Raw genomic sequence first — 8,643 nt, 5'->3', positions numbered from 1 at the left:
GACTCCAATCAAGTATCTACTTCCCAAGTAGCACACAGTATACCAGATGTAGTCTTGCCAAATAACTGTGTAATTGTAGCAAGATTTTATTATTCCTACGCTGGGATCGTCTTGCAATAAAGGCCAACATGTCACTTGCCTTTATAATTGCATGCTGCATGGTAGAATAGTAGTATTGTCACAGGACTACTGATCCAGAGATCTAGGCTAATGTTCTTGGGGAAAATCAATTCAAATGGCTGTTGGTGGAGTTTAAATTCAATTAAGTAACTCTGGAATTGAAAACTAGCCTCATGGTGACCATGAAACAATCACTGATTATTGTAAAACCCATTATTTTGTCTGACTACTCCAGACCCACAGTTATGTGATTGACCCTTAATAATCCTTCTGAGTTATAATGTTTTAACAAAGATCTGTAGCTCGTGTTGTGGTTGGAATTGTTGGTTGGTTTGCCGAGCTGACTGGTTCTCATACAACGTTTTGTCTCCCTTCTGGGTGACATTGTCAGTGCTGTCTAGCCTCCACTGAAGCACTCTTGTTCTGTCCTGCTCTGAATTTATGTGGCCTGGTCTGTCATGGTGGGCAGTCTTGTTTCCGTTTTTGTATCGTATTGGTACGCAGATGGGGTCTATTTCAAGATGTTTGTTTATCACACCGGTGGTTGAAAACCAGACCTCTAGGAATTCTTGTGTTTGTTTTTGTTTTGCTTGTCCTAGTACTGTAACTTTGTAAACGGATGTCCTTCTCTGTGAGAGTGTATTGAAATGAGGGGGAAGTTGGTTGTGCCGTTTTGCTGCGAGCTGCCAGGATACATGAACACCAACTCTAAGCAAAACGGCACGACCAACTTTCCCTTGTTTCAATATACTCTGACAGAGAAGGACATCAGTTTAACTGGGACAAAGTTACAGTACTAGGACAAGCAAAACAAAAACAAACACGAGAATTCCTGGAGGCCTGGTTTTCAACTACTGATACAATAAACAAACATAGAAGAATCCCTACAGTGTGGAAACAGGCCCTTTGTCCCAACAAGTCCACACAGCATCCCACCCAGACCCATCCCCCTAATCTACACATCCCTGAACTCTATGGGCAATTTAGCATGGCCAATCCACCTAGCCTGCACATCTTTGGACTGTGGGAGGAAACCAGAGCACCTGGAGGAAACCCACGCAGACATGGGGAGAATGTGCAAACTCCACACAGACAGTTGCCCGAGGGTGGAATTGAGCCTGGGTCCCTGGCGCTGTGAGGCAGCAGTGCTAACCACTGAGCCACTGTCCCGTCCCCATGTTGAAATAGACCCCATCTACACACCACTACGGTACAAAACTGGAAACAAGGCTGCCCACCATGACAGACCGGACCACATAAATTCAGAGCGGGATAGAACAACAGCGCATCAGTGGAGGCTAGACAGCACCGACGATATCACCCGGAAGGAAGACAAAACGCTTGCATGAAAACCATTCAGCTTGGTGAACCAACCAACAACTCCTGCCTTCTGAGGTGATCTAGCAAGCCAATCAGTTCAAGGGCAATTAGGGGTGGTTACCAAATGTTGGCCTTGCTGGCAACATCCACATTTCATGAAAGAGTCAGTAATTTAAGACAGAAGACTGCATGCTTTTTTGAGCACTTGTTTCTGAGAACACTTTTAAAAAAAATTATTTTTTAATCCTTACGACCAAATTGAATAACTTCACCCATTGCCACATTATACTTTATCTGCCACCTTGTTGCCCAATCACTTAATGTTTTTATTCATCGTTTCAACCTGAAAGTGACAAAGCTCAAAAAGTTTACAAGCAACCATTCCAACTGTAACCACTCCAATGTGCTTTCCTATGCTTACGCCGTTTTCCCAAGATCAATAAAGGACAGACAACCTGCCAGAAACCTTAACCTCAATGCTTTTTATGGATTTATTTAAAGATCACACTTTGGTCTTTTTTCAAATTTGATGTGAGCATCGTTAGCACTTTTGCTGAACTTCCTGTGAAAATCCCCTAGTGAAAGACTGCGGATACCAGGTACCAAGGCGTTCTTCAATCCTTCACATATCTTAAAGTCCCACCTACCCTTTTGTCACTAGCAAGTGCAGGTAGACTATTCTATGTCTCTTCATTTAAATTGTTGACATAGTTCGGAAGTGGCTGAGGCTCAGCATTTATACTTGCAGGACTCCACTGGTAACAATCTGTCAATTTAAGAATGCCACATTTTTACTTCCTGACCATTAACCAATTCTTTATCCAAGCTAATATATTCCTGCAACTACAGGACCTCTTGTTTTGCACTTTAGGCTTTTCTGTGGCACTTTATAAAATGCGTTTTGGAAATCCAATTGCGCTACTGGTTTCCCTTTATGTACCTTATCCTCAAAACTCTCTCAAATTTTGTGAAAGATAATTACCCTTTCATAAAACTATTTTGACTATCTGATCAAAATATTATTTTCTAAGTGTGTCATTAAGATTTTTGTAACAATAAATTGCCACACTTTGCTGACAACTGATGTTAGGGAGGCTAGCCTAAAGAACAGTATTCAGCTAACCCTTGCATGACCATGGGCAATGACAAGTCAGATATTAAAATATGGTGAGAATGGAACACTGATTTTCTCAATGTCTAGAAAAAAAAGTCTGACTTTCCATCCAAAATATTTATGGTGAGACTGCAATCTTGTAAATGATAAGAGCCTATTTGCATATATTAACATCTTCTTACTATCTAATCTTGCCTTGCTTGTATCCAATTTGCCATTTTAGCAAGCAGTGGAGGGAAACTTGATGATGACAATTCCTGACAAGGAAGTCAGAGTGGTACCCTGCAGCTGCACTACACTGCTTGCTCCTTCTGACCTCCATCTTGGCGAACATCCCCAACATGTCAGGGTATGCTCATGAGAAGCACCCACCTGCTTTCTTTGACAAATAGCCTCAACACATCATCATAGCATATCTTTGGCTCACTATAATATAGTTCACCAATGGAATACAGCACTTTGGAGTGCACTGACACTTTATATTGCATTGCTGCTGGCAGCCAGTTTGCATGCAGGACAAGCACCTATTCCTGCTTTGAAACAGACTGCTTCTCAGAATCTTAGCTTGCTTTCCTAGTGCTCACTTACTTAATGCCTACTTGGATGTTCCCAGCATCTTGCCTTTGCCAAATAATTTTACGTATTTCCTCATCATTCAGAGCTTCAAGCCTCACTGTACTTGTGTGCTGCCTTGCCTACAGACATTTGCCAGGCAGCTTGTCAGCATTGATCAAACAAGGGGTGGACATGCCGCTGTATAGCACCTTGCATCACATGCCATCAGCTTACATGGCAATCTCACTAAATTTGGTATAATCAAGTGACCATGTCTGACAATCTAAGTGGAGTAGTCCTCACTTTAGTCAAAGGGATCTGTCAACAGCCATGACGTTCTACTGTAGTTAGTCAAGGGCACCATCCAATATCAGTTCAGGGGCTTTGACACAGTCAGTTGATCACTTGTGGAACCCAACACCCTGAATCACCCTCTAAGTCGCGCAGCCACTCCAAAGGTCCGCACATTGTCATCATCATTTCAGTTCTGGAACCCTTGCATGGACCTCAGAGGTCCGCATTGAAAGGAACAAGAAGCAAGAATATTGCCTGGCATTCATATCCTCCCAGCCCAGGGTCAGTCCTGCATGTCTAGGTCAATCAGTCCAGGGAGTAGTAATAAGTCAAGTCGTGAACTGCAGTCAGGGCTTCTCTTTTATTCTTAATCTTAACCTTTATGCTCTTTGACATACAGGGTTTTCCATTCTTGGTGCCATCCTTTGTCTTTACGATGTCTTATTTGCTCTGAACTCTCCCTTACTTCCTCCTTGAAAGTGTCCCACTTGTCTGGCACCGTTTTATCTATGCATAGTTGCTTCCAGACCACTTAGGCCAAATTACGTCTTACTTTCATAAAATTAGCCTTTCTCTAGCTTAGAAATTACATTCCCAGTCCATCCTTCTTCTTTTCCATAACTATCCATGATCTAACTGAGTTCTGGTAACAATCTTTTCCAAAAAAGTCATAGGATTCTGGAGAAGTACCAGAGGATTGGAAAACTTTGAAAATGTGTCATCCCATTCAAAAAGGGAGGAAGGCAAAAACCAGATAGCTATAGGCCAATTAGCCCAGCATCTATTATTGGAGACATATTGGAAATAATTATTAAGGAAATAATAGCAGATCATTTGGAAAATCATTATCTAATCACGCAGAGTCAGCATGGCTTAAAGAAAGGAAATTGTGTCTGACTAATTTCTTACAGTTTTGAGGGAGTCTCAACCAGAGTGGATAGAGGGAAACCAGTAGATGTGTTGTATTCGGAATTCCAGAAGATGTTTGACAAGGTACCTCACAAAAGGTTAAGCCGCAAGTTGCTGACAATGCATTTCAGAGGCTTCATTTCTTCTGGGAAAAGAAGAAATGCCTAATATTCTATTTAAAATCTTGCATAGTTTAAATTGTGTCATTCTCCCCACCAACCCACCCTCCTCACCCCAAAAATCTGTCAAATCAGAATCAACAGGCATGTACTCCAACTCTTATTATTTCATGCACTGCTGTTTGGTCACCTGTTTCATAAAATTCCTTTTAATGTTGTAAGAACAACTTTCATTTCTGAACACTTAACTAATTAAGATTAATTTAATTTTGTGTAAGTTTCTAAGGAAGCATTCAAGGTATAAAATGTAAATGTCAGTCAGCAAACTATGCACATTGCAACTTAAGTTGATAATTTATGCAATCTCCATACCTTGACACCAATCTGGAATACTGCAATCACATTTTGATACTCATTTATATATGTGGTCAACAATTAATGTTTTCAATCTAGCTGTTATTTTTCTCAAAGGGTAATTCTTAATCATGTGCAGGTAGTTCTCCTATAATGCAATAGTTGCAATCTTGTGTGACCTCGTGCTGTAGAAAATACATTATAGGGAAATCGTTATACATATACAGCAGAAAGTTTGCATTATCCAAACAGCATCCACTATTCAGCAATCGCGTTACAGCCAATTTGCATTAACAAAACACGCTTTACAGCAGAACTACCTGTGTATCTGTGTTCATGTCAGCATCATGATCTTTAATACAAGTGCATTGCTTTATGCAACATTATCTATATTACATCCATGAGACTTGGTGCACTATTGTATCCTGCTAGTTTTTCAGAGTATAACATATGTAGTGCCACCTGCAACACCACTAGTTGTTCATCCTCTTGCTATTGTTAATTTTCTTATTTGTTCAGGAGATGTGGGTGTTGCTAGCTAGGCTGGCATTTATTGTCCATTCTTAACTGCCCTGGAGAAGGTAGTGGTGAGCTGCCTTCTTGAACCATTCCAGTCTTTGTAATTTGACACAGCAATTGTGAAGGATTGGCAGTGTAGATCCAAATCAGGATACAAACATATTAGGAGTATAAGTAGGCCCCTCAACACCCTGAGTCTGCTCCAGGATTTAATAGGATTGTGGCTGATATGTTAGTGTTCCACATTTCACATTCCCATCTACCCTGATAACCTTTCGTTGCTTTGCCTAATAACCAGAACCTATTTATCTCAAAAATATTCAATGACACTTCTCCACTGCCCACTGAGGTAGAGAATTCCAAAATCATACCACTTGGGGCAGCGCAGTGGCTCGGTGATTAGCACTGCTGCCTCACAACGCCAGGGACCTGGGTTCAATTTCACCTTTGGGCGACAGTGTGAAATTTGCACATTCTCCCCGTGCCTGCATGAGTTCCCTCCGGGTGCTCCAGTTTCCTCCCACAGTCCAAAGATGTGCAGGCTGGGTGGATTGGCTATGCTAAATTGCCTGTAGTGTTCAGGGATGTGTAGATTAGGTGGGTTAAAGGGGGATGGGTCGGTGTGGACTTGTTGGGCCAAAGGGCCTGTTTCCACACTGTAGGAATTCTATGATATAAGGTGACAGCCAAAGTATTGGAGGTATTATATTGGCATAGATAGAGAATTGACTAATGGGCAGGAAACAGCAAGTGGGGAAAAGGGATTCTTGTCACAAGTTGGCAATCTGTGATCAATGTCATTCCACAGGGGTTAGTGATGAGATCACAATTATTTACAATATATATTAAAAACTTGGAGGAAGTAAGTGAATCTGCTGTAGCCAAATTTGCAAATGACACAAAAATATGTGGAAAGGCAGGTTCATAGAATCTCTACAGTGTGAAAGCAGGCTATTCAGCCCACCAAGCCCATATCAATCCTCAAAACAGCATCCCACCCACCTCCCCTATAACCCTGCATTTTCCACAGCTACTGACCTAGCCTGCACATACAGGCAATTTATCATGGCCAATCCACCTAACCTGCATATGTTTGGACTGTGGGAGGAAACCTGCACAGGCACAGGGGGAATGTGCAAAGTCCACATAGGCAATTGCATGAGGGTGAATTGAACCCAGGTCCCTGGCACTGTGAGTTAGCAATGTTAACCACTGAGCCACTGTGCTATTAGAGGGGTAGAAGCAGTTTATGGAGAGATATTGATATGCTGAAGCAAATGGGAAAAAGTTGGTAAATGGTGTATAATGTAAGGAATGCAAAGTTGTTCATTTTGGAAAGGAGAACAGAAGATCAGAATAATACTTAAATGGAGAAAAACTGCAGAAAGCTGAAACACAAATGGATTTGGGTGTATTTGTGCACAATACACAGAAAGCTAGCACACAGGTGTAGCAGGTAACCAGGAAGGCTAATGGAATGTTGGCGCTTATTTCAAGGGGATTGAAGGATAAGACTTGGTAAGTCTTACTGCAACTGTACAAGGTGCTAATGAGACTGCATCTGGAGTACTGTCAATAGTTTTGATCCCCTTATTTTAATAATATATCATTTCATTGGATGCAGTTCAGACAAGTTTCACTAGGATGATTCCTGGTATGGAGGGATTGTCTGATGAGCAAAGGCTAAACATGTTGAGACTCTACTCACTGGAGTTTAGAAGAATAAGAGGCAACCTCATTGAAACATATAATTCTAATGAATACCTATGATTTAAACCCAATTTGCTTTGATCATAAACCCCATTCTCACATATAGGCAGACACAGATATGGAATAAATTTAAAAGAAAATTAAAGAGTTGTAAGTCGCCAGATTGTTTAAGCAGTTTCAAGCAATGGTCGCTAAACCTTCATGCAATCCTCACATAATGAGTTATTTACCAACATGTGGGACTGGATATCTTGAATTCCAAAGTAACCGATTAATGTAAACAGCTTCCACATATCAATGGAGAGTTTTACTAATGCCTTATAGACTGGGGCTCTTTTCTCAGAATCATTCAATACCGGAAGTTAACTGGAGAAAAATCAAGGCACTGTCCAGTAGCTTTCATAGCTACGCTGCCTTTTGCCTAAACAGCAACCCAAACTAGTTCAATCTTGTGATTCTCTTTCTGTTTTCTTTTCAACATTCCCTTAGTACCACCTCCCTTTGATTGCCCCTTTAACATTTAAGCAGCTGCCAAACCTTGAACATAATACATCTCAGGTGTCTGAGTGTCTACAGCAGTCTTAGAACAATAATTAAACTGCAATTAATTTTCCGGACCAGTTCCCATAAACAAGTATCAATTTGTTTGTTTTTCCCGTTTTAAAAAAACGAACTACTGCTCAAAGTCCAAAGTTCAACTCTCAACTTCAGCTCACAGTTCCAAACCAAAAGTGAGAAAAATAGAAAAAAGCAGTGATGTTCCTAACAATGGGCACAAGTGTCGGGGTAAGCTGTCAATTGCTTGCACATTTATATTTGGACTTGGACTTTCTTTATTCTTTAGTTTTGTTTGCTTAACTTAAATCCCTATCTCTTCAATCTTTACAAAGTCTGTGATTGGTTTGAAATGCTATTCAGTTGAAATATTTGCTGAATTGTTGCCACTCTATCGTGGCTCATCCTTTTACTTAAAATTCCACGTAAATGCGTCAGCACTGGCAAACTCCTAATATTTAAACAAATTTACATCTGGATCTGTGAATAAAAATGAACTGTTCAGCACCACTCAGTTATTTAATTAACACTTCTATTGATATACTTGAAGGCAGATGAACTGAAAAGCTACAAAGAACAAAAATGGAACCATCTGGTGTGAAGAAAGCAATACAGAATTAATTGTAGTGGGAAGTCATCAAACTAGGAAAGAAAGGAGAAACAAAGTGCCGAGGAGCAATGAAAGCAGTGATCAGTGCTGGAAAGCCAAGGCTTCTTCAACAGTGCCTTCCAAATGCATGACATCTGTTGTCTATTTGAAGTGCAATAAATGTAAGCATCACTAACTCCAAGACTCAACTTCAAGTCACATCTCAGAGAAGATTCAATCCCAGACTCCACAATTTTTTGCATGAGTTGGTCTTAGGAAAGTGCTTCTAGAGCTGAGTAAGCATTCTTGCTTTAATATCCTAAAAGGAATTACAGGAACAGGTTGACCTGGAGATATATGTGCTCAAATCAATGAAGGTGCTTCATAAGGCAAAAGAGATCCTGAGCTTTATAAATTGAGGCATAGCATTCAAAAGCAAGGAAATTGTGGTGAACCTTTATAAAATACTGGTTCAACCTCAACAT

The 8,643-nt window shown here is 40.6% G+C and overlaps 1 long non-coding RNA gene across 1 annotated transcript; it reads left to right on the top strand.

The window, feature by feature from the left end:
- Positions 1-7,712: 7,712 nt before the first annotated feature.
- Positions 7,713-8,354, top strand: LOC125482893. The gene is made up of 2 exons (XR_007261882.1): positions 7,713-7,800; positions 8,120-8,354. It is a non-coding gene; the product is annotated as an uncharacterized LOC125482893 (long non-coding RNA).
- The last annotated feature ends 289 nt before the right edge of the window (positions 8,355-8,643 follow it).

The sequence above is a fragment of the Rhincodon typus genome, chromosome 4 (assembly GCF_021869965.1).
Source record: "Rhincodon typus isolate 14 chromosome 4, sRhiTyp1.1, whole genome shotgun sequence".
Lineage (NCBI taxonomy): Eukaryota > Metazoa > Chordata > Chondrichthyes > Orectolobiformes > Rhincodontidae > Rhincodon > Rhincodon typus.
The sequence above is the reverse complement of the archived record's forward strand: the minus strand, read 5'-3'. Positions and strand labels throughout refer to the sequence as shown.